General features: G+C 34.8%; 1 protein-coding gene across 5 annotated transcripts in view; it reads left to right on the top strand.

The window, feature by feature from the left end:
* LOC128239189 (uncharacterized) overlaps positions 1 to 25,478 on the top strand; it is a 95,581-nt gene that overhangs the window by 50,343 nt on the left and 19,760 nt on the right. For 2 of the 5 annotated variants that reach the window (XM_052955702.1, XM_052955701.1), the window contains one exon: positions 3,831 to 3,914. The exons of 2 other annotated variants lie outside the window; for them this stretch is intronic. The gene's annotated coding sequence lies outside the window, so the exon portion shown is untranslated. Of the gene's footprint in view, positions 1 to 3,830; positions 3,915 to 24,429; positions 24,452 to 25,478 lie in introns of those variants that run through there. One more of the 5 variants, XM_052955704.1, reaches the window with a different exon arrangement.

The raw sequence follows: 25,478 nt of genomic DNA, 5'->3' as shown, positions 1-25,478 counted from the left end.
TAATTGACGTAGTTTGATGAACAATGAACGTAAAGTCATGGTCAACGAACTACTTATTAGCTAGCTAAAGTAAGCATAGGTTTTTGAAGCGAGATATATTTAATAATTATATTCTAAAATATTTGTTTTCTTGTTGTGTTTTTTTTTCAAAAATAAAACAAATATAATAGACTAAAAATGCGAGTTATTATTAGTCCAAGACTAGATTCACTTAAGTATTGAAGCTCATAAAAGTTTGACTGCAATTTGCTCATTTCTAAGCAAGGACTAAATACCTCTCTGTTTAACGTCTTCTTTTGTTCAAAGGTGTATAGAAAATGTTATTAATCATATATTTATAACTTTCGGATAACCCATGGCAGACATTTCTAGGCATATTATATTCTTTTTGTTTCGTACTGACCAATAGAACATCGGAAATAACTTTTGCTGAAACGTATAATTTTGTATGCTATGTAATGCAACTGTTAGGTATTAAAACATGGCTTCTCCAAGTCTTGGAACATGCAGCATGCATCTTAATGATCTTAAAGGTCTCCTACAGGTCTTTGAGAATGCCTCGTATCTTTCGTTTAAGTGTTTCTAATTCCAATACTCTTACACAGTCGGTGAAGATATTTATGCTGGAAATACCTTTTCTTGGGAAAATGTTGACAGGAAAAGTGAGTTGTGTAATACTTGGGGATAAGCGCGTTAACATCAGCTATTCATTAGCCAAATAATAGTCCAGTAAAACAAACGTAATTTAGTCTGAAAGGTGTTTGGCAAAGGAAAGTTTGCTCACAGTACAAATTTATTATGATTGAAAGACAACTTAAACATACTAGAATTCCATGTTGGTTGTTTCCTGTAACTGATAAATTTGTTTTATTTGCTCTTGTTTTGTTCAAAGAAATAAGTAGAAGTTTTGTCATAGCATTTGTTTCGATTCCTCGGCGGCAGCGTCGGCCTTGTGATGCCGTCGGCGTCGTTGTTGCAGTTGTGTCGTCGGCGTCGTTGTGTCGTCGGCGCTGTTGTGTCGTAGGCGACGTTATGTCTTCGGCTGTGTGAAGTCGTCGGCGTTGTTGTTGATGTGTCGTCGGCGTTATTGTGTCGTCGGCGTTGTGGTGTTGTCGGCGACGTTGTGTCGTCGGCGTTGTTGTGTCACCGACGTTGATGTGTCGTCGGCGTTGATGTGTAATCGACATCGCTGTGTCGTCGACGTAATTGTGTCGTCGGTGTCGTACTGTCATCGCCGTTGTTTTGTCCTTGATTTTGTTGTGTCATCGGCGTGTCGTCGGCGTTATTGTGTCGTCGGCCTTGTTGTGTCATCGGCGTCGTTGTGCTGTCGGTGTCGTTGTGCCGTCAGTATCATCTATGCATACTGTTCAAAAGTTGATTTTAGTACATAAGTAGGAACAGAACATAAGAAAATTATTATAGAAAAGCCGACGTGTGCAAAGCAAATCAAACGTAGGTGTTTGTTGTTCATTCGCTGCATTATGGATTTAGCCAGACAGTAGGAAAATATAATTACACACCGGGGAACACAGTTTCTCACTTCCTAGCGCAATACATCTGACAGCTCTTAAACCGAATATCAAATATATGATATAAATCTTTTGAAAAACATATCAATGTGATAGACTTTAATAGTGTTATGTATAACATATGGAATACTCGCAAATGTAGGTAGAGATCGATTCTGCTTTTTAGGGGAGATCACTGCGTAGGAGATTTTAAACTATGGATGTCCGAAGCAAATTTAGGGTTGATCGGAGTACATTACAGTATATGGCGTGAGACCACAGTTATTTTTACTATATGTTTCATATAGACACTAACCTGGCTTTTGACTTTATACACACCCCAATTGAAAAACAAGGACATGGCATCTCTAGAACAATTCAAGACACAAAATATAATCACAAGAAAACACCATGTTGACCATTGACCCGACTGTCAAAATTGAGTTCAAATACATAACCCTTCCACCAGGGAGTCAATCGGCTACAAAGAACTAATTTTCAGACTTCCACAAGCTATGATTTTTCCAATATTTACATTGAAAACTATCAATTTCTGCAATAGAGTGTCAAATTCAGTCAAGTTCTCTGCAAAAAGAACATTTTTTGCTTCTTTTTCATTCAATTTTAATAAAATATTGATACTTGAACACAAGCACTCTTTTTTTCTGTATTCACATCCGGATCTTGGTCAACGGGGGGCAGATAACTGTGGTCTTGAGCCATATGAGACGTGATCGTAAACGTCCGTATTTTGGCGTGCGCTAGTAACACTGCTAACACAGCGAGACAAAAGGACAATATAATTACACACCGGGGAACTTAGGCCATTAGTTTCTCACTGGCTTACATAAGACAGCTCTTAAAGGCCCTGAAATTCCTTGTTTTGCAAAGATACTTATGCAAAGTATCGCAAAAATACAAAACTCAAATTTCGTAATCGCAAAAATTCCTTGTTTTGCAAAGATACTTATGCAAAGTATCGCAAAAATACAAAACTCAAATTTCGTAATCGGCAAATTTCCACTCATACAAAGTAATAAATTGGGGGTGGGATCGAAATGAGCTATTTTTAGATGAACGAATGCATACAGTTGATGTTATATTTCAATTGTAAAAACAGGGCCAATCATTATAGAGTTAAAATTTCAAACTCTCTATTTTATTTTCACCACTTCTTTTAACATAAGCATTGATTAGGTTATCAAATGTACAGTATAAGAAATTTATTACTAATTTGTATTAAATGTATTAAAGCTGCACTCTCACAGATATACCCTTTTTACAATTTTTTTTTATTTTTTGTCTTGGAAAGAGCAAATTTTTGCGTAAATATCTGCAAAGCAATGATATAAGTTTGCTGACAAAAATCAGATCGGAGAGTTTCATATTTCCGTTCGAAAATTAATGATTTATGGCTTACTAATGGTTTAAGAAAAATTCATAAAACATCAATTTTTGAACTTAAATATATAAATCTGCTATCTATTTTTTGCCAGCAGTCTTATATAACTGGTTTCCATGGATTTTCGCAAAAATTGGGTCGTTCCAAGACAAAAAATAAAAAAGTTGTCCAAACATTGAATCTGTGAGAGTGCAACTTTAAATTAGGTTTATAGAAAACATGTGCATTTGTGTGCCTTTATTTGCGTTCCTTAAATTGTGCTTAAGTTTATGTGATATTTCTTTATGTCACTGTGGAAGATTACTCTTACAATAAACATCATTACGTAATGAAGTAACTTATTGTTATACACAATAGCTAATGCCGTGTTTTATATACGTGCAGCATATCGTGGGAAATTGTGCTTTGTTATATATCTGTTTGTCACTGTGTAATTACGTGGAGATTACCGGTACCTTGAACATAATTACATGATGAAGTAACTTAATCCAATAAACAATAGTAAATGACGTGTTTATGCCGTGTTTGTAGTTATGTACTTTTATTATATCGTGAGAGATTACCACTAACAAGAAAGTATTTACAAAATGAAAAAGCTAAGTCTATATAAAAGTGTTTTATGTCATCCTTAAAATTCATTTCGTGGTTAAAAGCACTAACAAGAAGCCGGATTCCGTTCCCATCGTGTTTCAGTAAAGCTCGTCCTGGTAGAAAAGCGGCGCCAAATAGTTGTAGGAGAATTCCTAGAATTAGTAAGGCGGTGTCTTGAATTTCAAGTATGCGGTAATCCATTTCCTCAAGTTTCCTTATTGTACAACTTTTACGGAATATGTGTCTAAGGGTATTCCATAGAAATAATACAATGAAAACTACAGGGACAAGCATGGAAGTCAAACAATCAAATATTCTACCTGTTTAAGGGAAGACGGTAAGGGCCCAAAAGACTCTGGACGAGAAACACATACGTACACACACAGCACACAGACCACACACGCAACCGTACGGTATGATTCCTTTTTTAAAAATCTAGACTATATTTAATAGTTAATTAATTTGAGTGTTATGACTTATTTCCATGATGTTAAAAAATCATTTGACATTACTTAACTGTTTGGACAAATCAGATGAGAAAAAAGGCCCGTAAGAGTTAGCGGTACATATAGTTTAAGGGCTTTTCGTACATTGCACCTGTGTTGTTTTGATACACGTAACGCGTTGAATAAATTATGATGTAATGAAAAATGACAGAACTTTTTATTTATTCTCTCTGTTTCAATAGTATTCACTCCGCCACAGATGCAGACTCAAATTATAGCTCCATATTTGTGAAATAAAGTGGCACATTTTGCCGGGTACATAACTTAAAATAAATCCAAAACTAAAATATGTACTGTGTAATTCCATTACTCAGCATTACATAGTTAGAATCTAATGTATTCCACCACTTGACCTTGACCATTCACAACCCTAATCATCACAAACTCAGTTATGAGACCAACCCGCTATAAAGACCATTTTCTCAAAGTCCCATAGGTGGTCTGAATAGAAGGGATTTACTGTACTACATACTTGCACGCAGGCCACGAAAAAGACGCCCACCAAGGATTGGGTGGTACGGAGATAACAAACACACACAAACGAGATAAACTTTGACTCTCACGCCATTTGCTGCTAGTATAAGCCAGCTCTCAATTATTTCGCATGCTTCGTAATTCATTGGGTTACAATATGCACTGGGCAATATATCATGGGAGAATATTCTTATACTTTGAAAGTAATTACATACAGAAGAACTTAATCATATGAACAAACAGTAGCTAATGCCACGTTTGGAATTCCGTACGTGGTAATAAGCGAGCATGATTTGATTCCTAGGACGTTTCAGTAAAGAAAGTTTAGAAAAAAATGAGGAGCAGCAAATAGTTTGGAAAATTCTCAGAATTTACAAGTCGGTGCCTTGCATTTGGCGTATTCGGTAATCAATTTCCCGAAGTCGGAACGTGGGTGAAATGTTCAACAAAAAGTGGGTTAAGCTTTCCCGAATCAGTGTGGATTTTGGAGGATAAGGAAAGTATGCCCTTGGTAATAATAACCCCATAAACCTCACACATGCCTCTTGTATTATCTAAGACATTAATGCAGCATTGGGGAGTACTTTCCGTTTGATTTCCCTGAGAAACAATTAAGAACAAAGCCACAAGGTGTTAGGTCTTTCCTAACAAATGTTCTACATTTATAGTTCAGGGCCATATTGTTCATTGATCTAATCTTTATCCGTAGACATGCCTCAGTGATTCCATTTAGCCCATTGGTCAGCTTAATATACAGTCCAATGAAAACACTAAGTTTCTAATCATAAATTTAAGTTCAATCTAAGTTGCTTATTGAATATGGCTCCTGGGGTGGTATTCAGTATTCAACATAAGTAAATCTTATGGTCATACATCATTGACTTCATTCACTCTATTGGTCAGTTTTTAATATCCAGTAATTCGATTAGCTACGTCGTTCTTATATCCAATTAAAACCAATTTTGAATACCAGCCCAGGTTTGTATTTAAAATATAACGTCCAATGTATACGTCAAAAATCAGTTAACCGACTTTCAGATACAATATATGTCCAAATCCGTCTGCAAATGTTCAGTGCCAAGGGAAAATACAGTGGTGTGTTAAGGAATGAATTGCGGGGTTGATGTCATTATCGGGGTATGAACGCAATTGGGTTGGTCAATGTGTGTGGAGTCCGATGGACTCCACGCGTACTTTGACCAACCCAATTGCGGTAATATCCCCGATAATGACATCAACCCCGCAATTCATTCCTTATATTTACACCAATAGTTCATTATTTCATTCAAGAATTGTTAAAAAACTATTTAATTTCATTTAAGAAAACTTTTCAGTAACCCGTTCTTACCCATTCTGTAAATAGAACGACCCGACTATAACCGGAAACATTTTTTTCAAATGACGTCACAATAACGCGGGAAAAGATCAACCACTTGAAATCACTTTAAAACGTAAAAATTGAAACACTTCTGGCACCAATATATTTAAAATATAATAAACTAACACTTCCTAAAATGTTGATCTTTATTTTACGGGATCTGCTGACACAATACAACCAATAACAAGATCAATAGCTTTCATGTATATTGTTATGCAATGAATTACGATCCGAACATATCCGAAGATGTTGCGTTCATCGATTGATGAACGCAATTGCCGAAAGGCAGTTCATTTAAGGAATGGAAGTTGAGGTGTAAATATAATCAGTTAATCGACTTTCAGATACAATATATTTCCAAATCCGTCTGCAAATGTTCAGTGCCAAGGGGAAATACAGTGGTGTGAATGTAATGAAGTCCTGCGATTTTCTCTAGTGTCATATGCCTGTACAATATTTAGCAATATGCAACCCTAAAGTATTTTTTTTTCTTACGTAAACTAAAAATCAATTATACGATTTTGTGAATGTCAGAAAATCTCGCAAACCCTAATAGAAATAAAGTGAGAAAACATGCTATTTTCAATTCAAGCAGGAGTACGAACACATTGCGTATTAGAATGTTAAAATTTCCATCAACTGAACAGATGAAGCAAAAACATTTCTATTAATTAACTCTATGTTTTATAACGCCTAACGCAATTTTCAGACATTCTGAATGGTATATTTCATGGTCGGGACGTCTTATTCAGATCTCAAATCTAAAGATAAAATTACATACTTTTGAGAACATATTATAATGAACTAAATTTTACAGGTCATATGACAATAAAAGATATAGCAGGAGTTACATAGCATATAGCATATCGCACAATACCTATAAATTACCCGGCTTCGTAAGTATGACAGCTAAACTGTAGACTTTTTTTACTTTAATTTTGTATTATTCACGTGTCAGATGTGAAATTGCGGCCTAATGAGAACGATTAAATAAATGCTGCAATTTATGGTGACAGCCAGACAGATTGACATTTCCAGCAAAGGCTCTGATAAACGATGTAATAAAAGCGAGGAATATTACGAACTCCTTTTGAAGAAATACATAACTATCTGTGAGAGAGGAGTTTTGTTTTTTTGTCATTACAATAACTTGCAATTGTATACGATTTATTTTCTGTCATTCTACGTTTTGTTCGTTTAATTAGAAGTTATTGACTGCAATGCCCGTTTATTACGACGCACATTAAAATAACTCTTTGGTTTCTGGATTTTTCCAGTGATTATCCTTCCAATCTTCAGTGCTTTGACGTCAGTGTTCCCTCCCTGCTTTGATGGGAAGTACTGAGGAAATTAGAACAAACATGATTACTACGAGTTTACAAGTATTTTAGGTAATCAAAATAAACAAGATCTACGACTGGATAATAGAAAGTTGGAAGCGGGTAAAAAAAGTTGAACAAGTACAGAATCAACCCAACCTGTATTAGTTATTTTTTATTAAAGGGATCAGACACCTGCTGATACAATTGCAAGAAACAAAATGTCAAAAACGTAAAATTGATATCTTTGTGTACATCGCATCGAATCAAAGTTACTGATGTGTCACATCGCTTACGACAAATGTATCTTCCGCGTTTTTTTTTCATTTCGAAATTTACTGGCTTTGTCTACCACGTAAATCCCAGTTAAAAAATAACGTCTGTATGTGCATCTGTACAAATCACGTGACTTTCACATGCTAATTGTACACACTAGGACTGGGAAACCATTGTGCGCTTGAGCTACAAATTACTCTTTTAAACATGTTAAATGATGTATTGTCGGCCTTATACTAAATCGTATTGACAAATCTAGGCTTGTTTTAGTGGAAATAATGTTTTGCCGATTTTGGGATCATCTGGTGTCTAGCCCCTTTATTTTCAAAAATAAAACAAAAATAATTGACTAAATATGGTAGTTGTTATTGGGCACAGACTAGATACAATGAAGTATGGAAGCTCATACGGTTTTAACTTTAATTGGCTCAGTTTGAAGCAAGGACAAAATACCTCTCTGTTTAACGTCTTCTTTCAAACGTGTTTAGAAAATGGTATAAATAAACTATTTATAACTTCCAGATAACCCATGTCAGACATCTTTTAGCAAATAATATTTCTTTGTTCCGAATTGACCAGTACAACATCGTAAATAACTTTTCCTGAAACGTATAATTTGGTGTGCTAGGCAATGCAACTGTTAGGCATGGCTTCTCCAAGTCTTAAAACATGCATCCTACAAGCCTTTAAACATGCCTCCTACAAGTCTTCAACCTTGTATCCTACACGTCTTAAAACATGCATCTCAATTGTCTTAAATGTCTCCTACAAGTCTTTGAGAATGCCTCGTATCTTTCGTTTAAATGTTTCTAGTTTCAATACTCTTGAACAGTCGGTGAAGATATTTATGCTGGAAATACTTTTCTTGGGAGAATGTTGACAGCAAAATGAGTTGTGCAATACTTGGGGATAAATGCGTTAACATCAGCTATTCATTAGCCGAATAATAGTCCAATAAAACAAACATAATTTAGTCTGAAAGGTGTTTGGCAAAGGAAAGTTTGCTCACGGTACATACTTATTATGATTGAAAGACAACTTTAACATTCTAGAATTCCTAGTATTTCTGTTGTTTCCTGTTACTAATAAATTTGTTTTATTTGCACTTGCTTTTGTTTAAAGAAATAAGTAGAAGTTTTGTCATAGCATTTTTTTCGGATTCCTCAGCGGCAGCGTCGGCTTTGTGGTGCCGATGGCGTCGTTTCTTCTGTTGTGTCGTCGGCGTCGTGTTTTCGGCGTTGTTGTGCCATCGGCTTCGATGTTTCGTCGGCGTCTCGGCAGTCGGCGTCGTTTCTGTTGTGTCGTCGGTGCCGTCGGTGTCATCTTTCCATACTGTTCAAAAGTTCATTATAGTACATAAGTAGGAACAGTACATAAGAAAATCATCATCGCAAAGCCGACATGTGCAATGCAAAACAAACGTATGTGTTTGTTGTTCATTCGCTGCATTATGGATTTAGCCAGACAGTAGGAAAATATAATTACACACAGGGGAACACAGTTTCTCACTTTCTAGCGCAATGCATCTGACAGCTCTTAAAAGCCCCGTGGCATTTGCCGTAATAATGATGTAACCAACTATATCAAATATAAATCTTTTGAAAAACATCAATGTGATAGACTGTAATATTCTTATGTATTACGTGTGTCAGCAGTCTTTTATCACTGATTTGCAGATATTTACGAACACTTTTGTTTATTCCAAGACAAAAAATAAAATAGTTGTAAAAACAGTAAATCTTTGAGAGTGCAGCTTTAATTGCGTTCCTTATATTGTGCTTAAGCGTTTATAATATTTGTGTATGTCACTGTGCAGTGGAAGATTACTCTTACAATGAACACCATTACGTAATGAAGTAACTTATTGTTATACACAATAGCTAATGCCATGTTTTATGTAAGTGCAGCATATCGTGGGAAACTGTGCTTTGTTATATATCTGTATGTCACTCTGTAATTACGTGGAGATTACCGGTACCTTGAACATAATTACATGATGAAGTAACTTATTCTAATAAACAATAGTAAATGCCGTGTTAATGCCGTCTTTGTAGTTATTTACTTTTATTATATCGTGAGAGATTACAATTATCATGAAAAAAAATACAAAATGAAATTCGATATACAAGTGGTTTATGTCATCCTTAAAATTCATTTCGTGGTTAAAAGCAATAACAAGAAGCCGGATTCCGTTCCCAACGTGTTTCAGTAAAGCTTGTCCTGGTAGAAATGCGGCGCCAATAGTTGTAGGAGAAATCCTAGAATTGGTAAGACGGTGTCTTGAATTTCAAGTATGCGGTAATCCATTTCCTCAAGTTTCCTTGTTGTACAAATTTTACGAAATATGGGCGCTCTGCCCAACTTTAGCTTTCCCGAGTCGGTGTTAATTGTATCAGATGCGGAAATTATTATATAGGTTATAATACAACCATAAAGCCCTCACGTGCCTCATATTTTAGACATTAAACAAAATGTACACAAAATGCACACGTCGTATGATTTACCTAGTTTTATTTCCTGATAAAAGCACATTTGATCAAAAGCTTTACTAGGTAACTAATGTATAGCGCTAGCTTTGGATTGATTTTGAGGGAGATACTGTAAAGGTCAAGGTCACTGGTAACTGAATAATGGTGTATAGGTAGCAAAGTGAAGGGCTAGTTTGGGGCTGCTTTTTAAGGGGGTGGTGGGGTCAAGGTCACTGTAACCAAATATCGAAAAATGGTTTCCTCCCAATAATTTTAGTTTCGATTGTTGGGTAATAATGAAACTTGGTGAATGTGAAGCTTTTGTAAAGAACTAGCTTGGGATTGCTTTTGATAGATTCGGTCAAGGGCACTATTACAAAAAAACCAGAAAGATGTGGTTTCCACCCAATAATTTTAGTTTGGATTGATGGTTTATAATGAAACTTGCGGAGTTTGGAGGTCATCTTAAGAGCTAGCTTGGGATTGCCTTTAAGGGGATTAACCTCTAGGTCATGAAACTGCAGCATATTTAAGCACATCAGGTGCGCTGTACACAGCATTTCGTATAACTGGCTAGAGGCATTTAGAGGAAAGCAGGGGAGATGAGAAAGAAATGGAAGGCGGCATTACATGCCCGTCGGTCGTTTTTGATGTATAAAAAGTGTCATTTAGACACTGATAAATTCACATTTGGAATATCTGGTATATACTGATAGCCCTTTAAGACTAAACTCAGATATGAACAGTGTTCCCAATATAGGTATAAAGTATCAATACTGTCAATCATCATCATTTTCAAATACAAATATCATTTCAACTTTTTTCATATTTATCGACACTTCATACACTCTCCCTGTCATGTGTGAAGACTTTTCTGAGTTTACCTTTAATTCAACTCAGAACAATTAGTAAATTGCTATTAAAGAATTAAGATACCATGACATTCATACGGTTTTGGCATTTTCAACAAGTGTGCCGAGCTAAGGCCTTGCAGACAATGAACAAATGCCGTGATGGGTCTCTTTCCGTGGTTATATGCATGAACAAGAATTCGGATTCAGTTCCCTTCATAACCTGTTAATTTAGAAATGTAGAACAAACGGTAAGGAGGATTCCTAGAATTCGTAAGTCTATGTTAAGGCCTAGCAGACACTGCCCGAAACACATAAGGAACAAATAGCGTGCTTGGAACTCATGCCGTGGTTATAAGCATTAATTTGATCGGATTCCCGTCATAGGTTATTCTTAAAGAAATGCTAGGCAAATATATAGGAGAATTCCTAGAATTCGTAAGTCAAAGTATTGGATTCGGAGAATTCGGTAATCCACTTCTGCAAGTTGCCGTAAATTTGATAAAATATGCAGCACACAGTGGGGATTGTGGAAGATTAGGGAAGTATTTCCTCGGGAACACTAGCATGGTTTACCTCACATATCCCTCATATATATGCAAGACATTCAAGCAGCTTTGGAGAATACTCGCCGTCTGATTTACCTGAGAAATAGTTAAGATCAAAGGTGTTTGTTTTCTTTTTATAAAATATGCTTTATTTAGCTTGAATGCGCCAAGTTTGTTTTAAAATATTGCGTCGAAGTCACAACCAAGAACCAAGTCTGTTTTATTGTTTGAAAGCCAGAAGCATGCATTAGACAAATTTATAAAACGTCCTTGGAAAAAAAGCAGAAATCTTAAAAATGAAAAAAAAACCTGTAACGTTTTTCATATACACCAAGTTTGTAAAACCTTATCGATGTGATAAGCATTTAGAACAAAACTGTACTTTAGGCATGACATCATGTCCATCATATCGATGAAATAGTTTCCATATTTGATGAATAAATGAGTAATTGATGGAAATCATGGTTCATTTTAAATAGCTGATATATGACGATATTCTTCTATAAAGAAATAATATATACATTGGATATTAATACTGTCCATCATCAACATGTTCAAACACCGATTCCAATTGAACTTGATCCGTATTCACCGATAAAAGTAGCCACAATTCTCACTTGGTTGACGATTCACATAAATTAACCAGCTTCGTAAAGATTGACAAGTGTGGAATGTTCTGAATTGCATCTGCACATCATTCCTTCCGCGACATTTGAGTAAATTGTCTTTAAATTGGACAAAAATTTGCTAATGCTGTAAATTACAATGGCATTTATATAGCTTTTGGCAGTTTCATTTACTTGTTCATTTGCTACTTTCTGAAAGTGAGATATTTTATGAAATGCATTTGTTGAATGGTTTTATAAGTGAGAGGTGGTGGAACTCATCAATTGTGAAGCGTTTTGTTACATTCATTGTCGTAGTTATGCGTAAATAAGATAACAGGAAACCTACTGTATTTTTTAGTATTAAGTTTTTTGCTATATTAGTGTTGTAGATATGCGTGAGATGGAACCCGTCAACAACGAAGCTGTTCGCTATATTCATTGTCTTAGTTATGAGCTAAAGGGAGAGATTAATAAGAACCCTTCTATAATGAAGCCATTGTCGTAGTTATAAGTAAAGAGGAGATATTGAACGCTACTATAGTGAAGCTATTTGCTATACTCATTGTTGTTGTGAAGCTACTTGCTGTATTCATTGTTGAAGTGAAGCTACTTGCTGTATTCATTGTTGTAGTGAAGCTTCTTGCTGTATTCATTGTTGTAGTGAAGCTACTTGCTGTATTCATTGTTGTAGTGAAGCTACTCGCTGTATTCATTGTTGTAGTGAAGCTTCTTGCTGAATTCATTGTTTTAGTGAAGCTACTTGCTGTATTCATTGTTGTAGTGAAGATTCTTGCTGTATTAATTGTTGTAGTGAAGCTACTTGCTGTATTCATTGTTGAAGTGAAGCTACTTGCTGTATTGATTGTTGTAGTGAAGCTTCTTGCTGTATTCATTGTTTTAATGAAGCTACTTGCTGTATTCATTGTTTTAGTGAAGCTTCTTGCTGTATTCATTGTTGTAGTGAAGCTACTTGCTGTATTCATCGTTGAAGTGAAGCTACTTGCTGTATTCATTGTTGTAGTGAAGCTTCTTGCCGTATTCATTGTTGAAGTGAAGCTACTTGCTGTATTCATTGTTGTAGTGAAGCTACTTGCTGTATTCATTGTTGTAATGAAGCTACTTGCCGTATTCATTGTTGAAGTGAAGCTTCTTGCTGTATTCATTGTTGTAGTGAAGCTACTTGCTGTATTCATTGTTGTAGTGAAGCTTCTTGTTGTATTCATTGTTTTAGTGAAGCTCCTTGCTGTATTCATTGTTGTAGTGAAGCTACTTGCTGTATTCATTGTTGTAGTGAAGCTTCTTGCTATAATCATTTTTATTGTGAAGCTTCTTGCTGTATTCATTGTTTTAGTGAAGCTTCTTGCTGTATTCATTGTTGTAGTGAAGCTTCTTGCTGTATTCATTGTTTTAGTGAAGCTACTTGCTGTATTCATTGTTTGAGCGAAGCTGCTTGCTGTATTCATTGTTGAAGTGAAGCTACTTGCTGTATTCATTGTTGAAGTGAAGCTGTTTGCTGTATTTATTGTTGAAGTGAAGCTTCTTGCTGTATTCATTGTTGTAGTGAAGCTACTTGCTGTATTCATTGTTGTAGTGAAGCTTCTTGCTGTATTCATTGTTGTATTGAAGCTACTTGCTGTATTCATTGTTTTAGTGAAGCTTCTTGCTGTATTCATTGTTGTAGTGAAGCTACTTGCTGTATTCATTGTTGTAGTGAAGCTACTTGCTGTATTCATTGTTGTAGTGAAGCTACTTGCTATATTCATTGTTGTAGTGAAGCTGCTTGCTGTATTCATTGTTGTAGTGAAGCTACTTGCTGTATTCATTGTTGAAGTGAAGCTACTTGCTGTATTCATTATTGTAGTGAAGCTACTTGCTGTATTCATTGTTGTATTGAAGCTACTTGCTGTATTCATTGTTGTATTGAAGCTAATTGCTGTATTCATTGTTGTATTGAAGCTTCTTGCTGTATTCATTGTTTTAGTGAAGCTACTTGCTGTATTCATTGTTGTATTGAAGCTACTTGCTGTATTCATTGTTTTAGTGAAGCTACTTGCTGTATTCATTGTTGTAGGGAAGCTACTTGCTGTATTCATTGTTGTAGTGAAGCTTCTTGCTGAATTCATTGTTGTAGTGAAGCTACTTGCCGTATTCATTGTTGTAGTGAAACTACTTGCTGTATTCATTGTTGTATTGAAGCTTCTTGCTGTATTCATTGTTTTAGTGAAGCTACTTGCTGTATTCATTGTTGTATTGAAGCTTCTTGCTGTATTCATTGTTTTAGTGAAGCTACTTGCTGTATTCATTGTTGTAGGGAAGCTACTTGCTGTATTCATTGTTGTAGTGAAGCTACTTGCTGTATTTATTGTTTTTGTGAAGCTACTTGCTGTATTCATTATTTTAGTGAAGCTTCTTGCTGTATTCATTGTTGTAGTGAAGCTACTTGCTGTATTCATTGTTGTAGTGAAGCTTCTTGCTGTATTCATTATTTTAGTGAAGCTACTTGCTATATTCATTGTTGTAGTGAAGCTACTTGCTGTATTCATTGTTGTAGTGAAGCTTCTTGCTGTATTCATTGTTGTTTTGAAGCTACTTGCTGTATTCATTGTTGTATTGAAGTTTCTTGCTGTATTCATTGTTGTAGTGAAGCTACTTGCTGTATTCATTGTTGTAGTGAAGCTACTTGCTGTATTCATTGTTGTAGTTATGAGCTTATAGCACTGATGTAACACATTCATTGTCGTTGTTATGAGCTTATTGCACAGACGGGACCATCAAATAGTGAAGCTTTGGAAGAAAAACATCTTTAAAAGTCTTAGTATTTGTGAAATTAGTGAAATAAAGCAGTTTAAATATTTCGTATGCCTGCCTTTTTTCTGAAACTTCGGGTTTTAACAGTTTACTAGGATGTTCCTACCGACAGGTTTTGCTCTGGAAAAGAAAGTGTAAAGTGATTGTGGTGTCTGGTTTTGTTGCGCGGTGGCATAGTCAAGTACCACAAGAATTCCAGATCATCTCACAACCACTTGGGTTAGACAGGATTATTCCAATGATTATCCTTCAATTGTTCCGAATTCTTTGAAGCCATTGTTCGCCTTGCTTTGATGAGAACCTCGGAGACAAAAAGGCCAGGAAAAGGAGGCTATGGATTTGCATGTATGATGGTTATATCCAATATACAGGACACAACGTTATTTAAAAAAAAATATTAAACAACAACAAAAAAAAAAAAACAATTGAAAACTGCTCACCATATTTTATGTACTTATTGTATTAAATGATGGAATGATTTTGTTAATAAATTTTAAGTGTTTTGTTGATTATAAGCTGTAATGATAATCGTCCGAGGCGAATAGAATAGGCGATAGTAAATGGAAAAAGTTGTATGGTTCTAGATTTGAATAACCGTTTGATTTTGAACTGTGTGCTTATTCTTCGACACTTGTTTTGTGGTATTGTGAAAAAAAATTACAAAAATGATTAGATACGAAATAGCGTTTAAGACAATTGTAGAATTACTTTGGTAAAATATTGCATGTTTATCCTGCAGTAATATACACTACTGAGATACAAAAGAGCTCGTTGTTCAAAAATCTGAATTAGTATCAGTATTTCTTTTTCTGTTTTAACATACGCGAACCATTTAAATTCACATGAAGCCTAAACGACTGAATTCTAAACGAACACACTTGAATGAAAAATGAGGTATTTGCAGTGTGCTCTGTGCATGTATGGGCTCACATACGTAGGAACATTTACGTCAAACTTATCATGACAGACATTCGTTTTTATTAGTCTTAAACGGCCCGTAGAAATGTTCATGCAGTAAAAGCATGATTTGAAATGCGTTTTATTGGGAAAAATCTTCACATCTAGAATTGAAAATAAATATTTTATTCTTGTATATATCTAGATAACTTTGCCACATCTTTGAAAGCTTAATCGAACACTTTTAAACATGAAATAACTATTGTGAAAGCCCATTGTGAGTTAAGAAATATTTGCATTGCCAATGTATTTTCACAGGAATGATGCTTTCTTGTGTACCATGCAAACCCTGCAAAACTACAATTGTATTTCCGCATAAAATACACAAATGGCACATGTGATATTTGCAGTGTGCTGTGTGCAATTATGGACTAACTTATCACGACAGCGCCATTACTACAGCAACAGCGCCACCACTTTTGTAAATATGTGCATACTTCATTTTTGAAGAAGTGCTGATAAGTTTTGTCGAGTTCTAGGACTTTACACAATAGTAATATTTAAATACGCCTGAAAGTTCTTACGGTGTGTGTAAGCAACAAAGTATACTTGAAATGCTAGCAGATTTCAAAATTTGCACACGTCCGATTTGGGAGAAAAGCTCCTTGAACCGCAGGATGCATAACTTTGAAACGAAGTCGTAGTCAACCTGCAGTAAATGTGTTATTACACGGTACCACATTCTCCGATTTTCGAAATATGTCAATTTATTATAATCATCTCATAAAAGATAACTCATACTCACGTGTGTATAAGTAAACACAAGACACAGCTGTACCGCGGAATTGTCGACAGCTTATTTTCTTTGCACCAAAGATAAGTGGTTAAGTAGCTGTGCAGGTGTTGCGCTCGAATCATAATTCAATGTTCTTGCACAAACAAATATTATGTTTTTTTCTTAATTTCCAATTATCTTAATACACCAGAATTAGGTGCATAAAATAATTGCCATGCATATTTATATCCGTGATATCCTTGATAGTCCATGCTAGAAAGATAAATTAAAAAAATACACAAGTGTTATTGTTGTAAAAACCTACGATAACCTAGTGTTTTTTTTATTGCAGACAATCAATCAGTCATATTGCGGCACCTGCTGTCGCCTTTAATGGCAGCTATTGAGAACATGTGTATGTCTGGAAACTCAAAACGAACCATTGTACATAGCTTTATAATTGTTGTTGTAAGAAAAATGTGAAAAATAAAGACGAAGAAAATGTAAGATAACTGCCAGATGCTATATCTAATTTAAATCATGTCGGATTATCTTCAGTTTAAGATACGTGCATCGCGAAAGCAACAAAAATCAAGTGTTTTAGTAAGATTGACAAGACACACACTGTGTAAGAACAGGAGGCTAAAACATGGGATTCGCAAATGTTATTATCTTGTAGTTCCGAAATCATGCAGGTATTGTTCAGGTGGTTTTTTTTACTGAATCCCATATGGTGTTTTACGGACATTCGATATTTGTGTTGATACGCAATGCGTTTGTTTGTTTGTTCTGGCTTTTGTATTAATTACCATTATATTAAATTCATTTATTATACAACGAAATCTTACCTTATTTCTTGCTGTAAATATGGGTTAAGAATTTAATTATGCTACCTTGCCATTGTCTTCTGATACCAAAATATAAACAAAGCGCCTAAACGTCACTGACGATTAAACTGTATAAGGTTAACCCCGTATCACACCGTACTATATCTTCAGCGGGTAAAACAGTACGATAGCGGGTAACAGTTCATGGTAACAGTGAGATGTTGCTCTCTTTATCTAAAAGATTCTAATCAGGAAGATATGAGATCTGATACCGTACATATCCATTCTATATACAGCCTGCAAATCTGGTCTTTTGAGTTTCGAGAACTGTACAAAACCGGTTTATGCTTTGTTTTAATTTATTCGAAATATTTATTGATTAGTAAAAAATATCCAATTATGACTGTTGACCAAATAAATTGTTTGCATGTGCAAACTATACCAAAGATAACCTCCCGATTATTTAACCAGTTCTTTATAATTGGCTGCAGACTCGTACCTGTATAAAGGTTATAGCAGGGTAACAGATCTGAAGCGTTTGAGTGCTACATACCAATAAATAACCTCCCAGTCGGGGAAAGATTTCGCAACAACACAAAATAGTATTACAGATTGGACATGACAGATCTAGGGTATGACCTACTAGTCAATATTCTTGGTAAAGTTTGTGTTGCTGACATTCAGAATGTTTGTCGTCTCGTAGACAAAATCGAGACTACTGTGATATGCATCGTATGTATCATATTGTATATATGCATAGTCTTATGACAGAGAAGATAAGTAAGTGTGACAGGTTGCTGTCAGCCAATGAACATGATTTAAGTTAAGTATGCACCATAAACCGCCAGACTGTTTATGTCACATTCCGTAAAAATGTTTCCAATGCACCGAAAACAATCTTATGACGTTCATAATTCAAGACAAAATGTACTTTTATACGCTGGGTTGCATTAATTTCCATTACAACTATGTTTGAACAAATCATCATTTCTCAAATTCGACAAACTTTATCATCACAAATTTCGTACCAAAATCGAAAGCTGCCTGAAGGAATTAAACAACGCTTGTAACTTGCACCTTGCAAGTACCACTCTAAAGTACTTTGTATCAGAGTAACTCGCCTTGTTTATTTTGTATACCAAGGGCATTCAGAAGGAATTAGTTAAAGGTTGAAACAATTATGAATAACATGAAATTGTTGAATATAATTTAAAGTAATTCGAAAAAAAATTATAATTTTATTAGTGAGTTGATGTCAATATTATGAATGTTACTATAAATCAGTAATATCATATTTAATTAATTTAATATCATTAATTTATTCCATTACATCCATCATACTTATATAATAGTTTTGAACGCGGTTCAATGGCTGCTTTCTAATTGTATCCGTCCCCTTGTTTATATGCAATATTTTAGTAAAAGCATCTGCTGGCATATGCTAGTTTAATAAGCCAAACTTATTAAGAACATCACAAGCATGCAATTAAGTTGTGTATACACTGGAATTGAAAACCATCAAAACTTTTTAGTTAAATTATCCAATTAATTGACAGTTACAGAGAACAGCAAACCGGATCTTGATCTAAGACAGACAATATGTACTCTTTTCACCTTCCTTGTGTATAGAAACATCATGAAACAATCCGATTAAGAAAACACAACCATGATCATGGGATAATGAATGCCGTCGAGCAGTATGTAACTCGTGATACATAAGTAACTCACCGGAAAAACGATCAGATTATGGAATATAATTATGATCATAAATGAGATACTGACACTATCTTTATGTAATAAGTGGTTAAGAAGCATGTGTTATTTTGTACTTTACACATTCTTACGTCGTCGTCGAGTTCATAGGGATCAGTCATTGCACCTGCTTGAACTGAATGATCATGTTTGTCTAATTGACATTGTAAATAAAAATACCAAGAACGTAGATAAAAAAGCATCAGACTTCATGTACTTTACCAAGTTTGTTCAATTTTTGCTCCTTGGCTAAGGGTTTTTAAGCCAAGTTTGCTTTTATTTCAGGTCTAGTCATTCATGTTTCAGGCAATAACTCAGTCGAGGGCGATTATTATAAATCCATACGGCGATTTTGTATCTGTTTGTATTGCGCTGGTAGTTCATTGATTAAAAAAGTGAATGTTTCGGATAAAATAAGATTTGATGAAAGTCGGTCTTAGGATACTCATCATTTTTAACATCGGAAGAAACGGCTTTTATGAGACACACATTTTTCAGAACTGATGATAATGAAGTATTTCATGTTTCTCTATCTTAGTTCGCTCACAATTTAGAGCGTTGCTGGTTCCCAATTGCAACGTGAATTCCCGGTTTATGATTGATTTGAAACTGAGCCAGAATTGGACGACCGCAGTGCACGCAAACCCTGATAACACAAATGCAGAGAGAGGTGGTCTTTAAATGAAAGTTGAATCTTTCTAAAGCACAAATTATAGTTAAATTATCGACATGATGGTAATAGGAAGACATTATAATTTAGCTTGAACTTTCCATTGGGCTGATTTAGTTCTATTATGTTGGCTATTTCAAAAAAAATTGTTGGCCTTCGTTTTTGAAGCGTACATATAACATTTTCTTGAAAACTGTTAGGGTAAGAATGGGGTTGAGTACTCATAGTATATTTGACTGAAGGCTCGAGTGCATTCGTTAGTTACATCGGATTTTTGCATGTGTAGTTTGTGACTTTGTGTATCGCTCGTTTATTGCCTGGGAACCCTTGACTTTTATGTGTTTTCCGTGGTAGTACTCAATAACGACAAACCGGATTCCGTTCCTATTGCGTTATGGCTAGTTTGAAAATCTTGCGCCAGGAAAACGTTAGGAAAATTCTTAGAAATACCTAGTCCTACTTCTGAATTACCTTAAGAAATAATTACGAACAAAAGAGTACTTTAACAAATTTAGTACATTTCCGTTGTAGGTCAAGTTAGTTTTAAAATGTAACGCCCAAGTCGAACTTAAGGAACCATTAAATCTTGAAATCAGATCAATATGGGCGGCAATATTTCCAGTACCAAGGCCGTGGGTTTTATATTGCAAAATATTAGATGCTTGTCTGTATTAAGGTTTTAGAGGGAGTCTCTGCTAAATAGTTTAAGTCTGACACAAATTAATGAATACATCTAGGAAAAAACAGGTAAATTAAATTGAAAACATATAAAAAATGCACAATTTTGTTAAACTATTTAGAGGTATTTGGAGAAAAACCAGAATTATTTTGTTATTTCAACGGCGCCATTACATGTCCACTATATGGATGAAATAGCTTCCATAATCGGTGAACAAATGTCTTCTCGATGTTTGTCTCAGTGGAAAGAGAAAACTGACGTTGATTCTGTAAAAGCAATGGCTTTTAAACAGATTTTGCATGTCTAAAACAGATTTCTCATTTCCAAAAAGTGTTTCAATCAAAATTAATAAGATATTTTACGAAACGCATTTGTTTAATCGTCCTCTAAGCGCGAGTTGGAACCCTCAAATAGTTAATATTTTCGCCGTATCCATTATTGTAGTTATGTGTAGTTACGTGTGAAGAGGTGAGATCCTTATAAACACCACACATCTTGGTAGTTAATTGGTAGCATTTTTGTTTTAAATCTATTAATTATACATTATTGTGAAGAAAGTTTACATTAGCTTAAGCTGAGTGACCATCGTTGTGCGAGAGTGTGGTTTTGTAGTGTTTAGAAAACCGAAGTGCCCAGAGAAAATCGACTTGTCCGGTTCGGCGACCTTCAACCAAACTCACATAAGCCGGAAAGCGAACCAATTGGTGTAAAGCCAGTGCGCTAACCACTGCGCTAACCGGACACATTAAGTATACATTTTAATGGTAGCATTTTGCATAAACTGGATGCATCCCTTGTTCTTTTCTGACATTTGGGGTTTGAAAGAGGTTACTATAGACACAATTTTACTCTGAAACAGAAAACGTACACTTCATGTTGGCTTGAGGCGTTTGCGCTGTAACAGTCAAGTACCACACACAATCGAAACAACCTCCTAACTACTTGGGTTCGACATGATTATTCTAGTCATTATTGTTCGATTGATCCGTGTTCTTTGAAGTCATTGTTTTCGTTGCTTTGATGAGAATGTCAGAGGCAATTAGATAATGAAAAGGAAGCTTTGTGTTTACGTGTATGATGGTAATAATCCAATAAATAGGACACACACTTATTTATTTAAAATAGGTTATTAAAAACTGGGAAACATATAGAGTGGTTAAAGGAAAATGAGTACAGGAAACGGCATATCATGTTTGTGTACTCCGTGTGGTTCAGTCATAAAATGTGTTTGTTTGTTTTTGAATATTCCAATGTTAGGGTGATTATAAGCTGCTGGTTTTAGTTGATAGTCAACGGAAGGAGATTATGATATGGTGTTAGATTGGGATGCCCTTCTAGTTTTCAGCGTTTGTTTCTGCAACAAATGCTTTTTTTTGGCTTTTTATCAGTTTGTTCCAGTCTAACACTATATCATCATCTTTCGTTGACTATCGACTATACTTTTCAGATTATAATCACCAGAGAATATTAACATTTGATAACAAAACAACTAAACATAACTGATCAAATACGAACAAGCATTGAAATTAGTTGTAAATCAATTGGAGCAAGCGTTGAAGTTAGTTGTATTTCATTTGGAGCAAGCATTGAAGTTAGCTGTATTTCATTTGGAGCAAGCGTTGAAGTTAGTTGTATTTCATTTGGAGCAAGCGTTGAAGTTAGTTGTATTTCATATGGAGCAAGCGTTGCAGTTAGTTGTATTTCATATGGAGCAAGCGTTGAAATTTGTTGTATTTCAGTTGGAGCAAGCGTTGAAGTAACTTGTAGTTGTATTTCATTTGGAGCAATCATTGAAGTTAGTTGTATTTCATTTGGAGCAAGCGTTGCAGTTAGTTGTATTTCATATGGAGCAAGCGTTGAAATTTGTTGTATTTCAGTTGGAGCAAGCGTTGAAGTAACTTGTAGTTGTATTTCATTTGGAGCAATCATTGAAGTTAGTTGTATTTCATTTGGAGCAAGCGTTGCAGTTAGTTGTATTTCAGTTGGAGCAAGCGTTGAAGTTACTTGTAGTTGTATTTTATTTGGAGCCAACATTGAAGTTAGTTGTAATTCATTTGGAGCAAGCGTTGAAGTTAGTCGTTTATCAATAAGATCAAGCGTTGAAGTAAATTGAGTTGTATATCAATTTGAGCAATATTTATATGAAAAACTAAAGAAACAAGTCCAGTAGTCGAAAGTTTAAACACGAACCCCGTTTAATGACACAGGGTCAACACCAATGACAGAACACAAAAACAAGCAATCACAAACCAGGAACATGGAACAACAACACAAAACTCCACAAGCAACACACTTCATGAATAAAATATATTCAAGCATTGAAGTAATATGCAAAAAGCTACAGAAAAGTAAGTTGTATATCAATTGGAACAAGCACTGCATGTTGATTTTTTTTCCTAAAACCATTTACGTAAGAAATACAATAGAGCTCGTTCTTTGAACGTGTAATTAAACTTTATTTTGTCATTATTGTATATTTTATAAAACTTATGTTTTAAATGAACTGTTTACATTTTAGTTGACGTGAAATCAAAGTGACTGACGTTTGAATGAGCAAACTTGAGTTCACAAATGAGACATCAATTGCACAGTAATAGATGCAGAGACTTTTTTTTGCAATTATGGGCTATAATAAATATAAGCATTTGCTTCAGGCTAATGTTAATAAATGTTTAATTTTATTAGTATTTAACGGCCTGTAGATATATCTATGCAGTTAAAGGACAATTTGAATTGCGTTTTATTGGGGGAAACTTCACAATCAAGCATTTACTTCTTGGATATTTTTCAAATACTTTGTTTGCAGATAGAAAGAAATTGAAAGCAATCACATTCTGGAATGTATCTAGTGTTTTAGTCATATCTTTCAAAGCTTCGTGCTAATTCTGAAATGAATATTGTGAAGGCCTATCGTCGGTTAAATATAATATATTTTACAAATATCACACAAACTTTACATGAATCTTTCTAAGGTGTATTTCAATAAGTTTCTTGCGAACCCATGGGAAAACACAGTACCGTACTACTTCAGTGTACATTCACCAATCATACATCTTAGTAATTAAGATTGTAATTTAGTTGTGTTGGGCTCGGCCCATGGCTTAATGTTCTAACTTCAAAAATCATCATTATGATATTTTGTTTCATTTTCCAATTACCTTGATATACTGGAATTGAGTACACAAATTCAGCAAAATATAGCAACTCAATTGATTTTAAAACTCATCCTTGAATAGTCCATGCAATATAGACAAATAAATAAAAACATTAACATCCAATAATATAATAGGCTAGTATTGGTCTTTTAATGTTTTGATTGTTTAATTTTATTTATTGGATAAATATCGACCAATCTATAAATATTTTGGCTAAGGAATTAACCAGTTTTATACAATTGGCAGCAATGTAATTGTAGTGAAAACCTGGTATACACGCTTATAACAGACAAGATATCATTGATGTTCGCGGCGCCTTTTATCGACTTCATGACATCTCTTTTAAACGTTATTAATGTCTGCAAACTCAGAAAGAGCCATTTTGTAATGATTTGTCGACGTAGCTTAGGTAAATGCAAGATTATGGTGGCATTTAACTGGTTAGTTACTTACTAAGTGGAAATCGCAAATATTGACTAGATAAACATTTACTGCTAAAGCCAAAAAATGCATTTATAGGTAAGTGGTAAGACGAATCTTATCCAGAATTCCAGTTATTATGTTACTTATTAAGTGGAATTCGCAAACCATAACTAGTTAACCGCTTAATGTTGTACAGCTAATAAACGGTAACAGGTGGCACTTCTGGGCACCTTAAAACCAGTTTTTAGTCATATGATATTTATCTTACCGAAAAAGTATCGATTAAATTAAGTGGTAAACGCGAAATAAATCGCGAACGTTAACATGTTATCTTACGGCAGTTATATACCACCATACACGATAGCTGCCAGATGCGCAATCTGATTTAAATCATATCCTAAATATACAATCCATTCTTCGCGCGATTAAAGACGATCCTAGTCAGATTCACCAGAAGCGTTGATGCACACTGTATTAAGTAAAACAGAAGGCTAAAACATGGAGTTCGCAGATCTTGGAGTTCCCGCACTGTGCAGGTATTGTTCATTTTATCTTTGTCTGAAAAACACATGTTTTCTACGACTATTGGTGTCGTCTGGGAGAAGGATTGTTATTGGTCCCAGGTGTCGTTATACGGTGTATGCTGGCTATTGGACCCTAATATTAAACTGGAATTAGCATGAGTACGTCGCTTTAACTAAGCGCTTCAAGGCTGGAAGACATTAGATCTAGTACCGTAGATACCTATTCTATATACAGGCTATATTCTTGGTATATCTGGTTTCGAGAACAGCTGACCTTTATCTATGTACATGTAGTTGGCCTATAGCAAGTTATTTTGTCTAGATAGCACCAAACGACACACAGTCTGCGATCGGATTTGTAACAACGCAATAAAAGTAATTTAGATTGAAAATGACATCTAGTGTACGGCCTACCAGTCAACATGTTTGATAAAGTTGTTGATGCTGATATTCAGAATGTCTGTTGCGCAGACAAAAACGAAACATGCCGTAATTCTCTATTGTGAAATGTATTGTTTTGTTTATATGCATCGTTTTATGCCAGATAAGTAGACATGACAGGGTGCGTGTGAGCCAACAAAGATGATTTAGTAAATTATGCATCATCAACCTTCAGCCTGTTGATATCACTGTTCCTGAAATGTTTCCAATGTACCGAAAAACAAGACGGTCATCAATCAGAATAAGATGTTCAGATATGCACGGCATTGCACTGATTGATCTTCATTGAAACGCTGTATACACAATTCATCATATCTCTACTTCAACAAATTTTATCATTACTCTTATTCCTATTATAGACCAATTTGTGTGTGGAATGGAACACGAAAACTACCTGAAATAATTGAATAACCCTTGTCATTGCAAGAATTATAACTCTTGGGTACATTGTTGCAAAGTTATCTTCCATTATTAAATTATTTCATGGAAAAATATGCCCAGAGCATTACTCGAAAAGTATTTTAAGGAATTCATTAAAATTTTGAATATTTATAAATAAAAACTAAATAAAATTATAAATATTTGTCCCATTGCTGAT

This window comes from Mya arenaria, chromosome 6 (assembly GCF_026914265.1).
Source record: "Mya arenaria isolate MELC-2E11 chromosome 6, ASM2691426v1".
Taxonomy (NCBI): domain Eukaryota; kingdom Metazoa; phylum Mollusca; class Bivalvia; order Myida; family Myidae; genus Mya; species Mya arenaria.
This window is presented reverse-complemented; position numbering and strand designations above follow the sequence as displayed.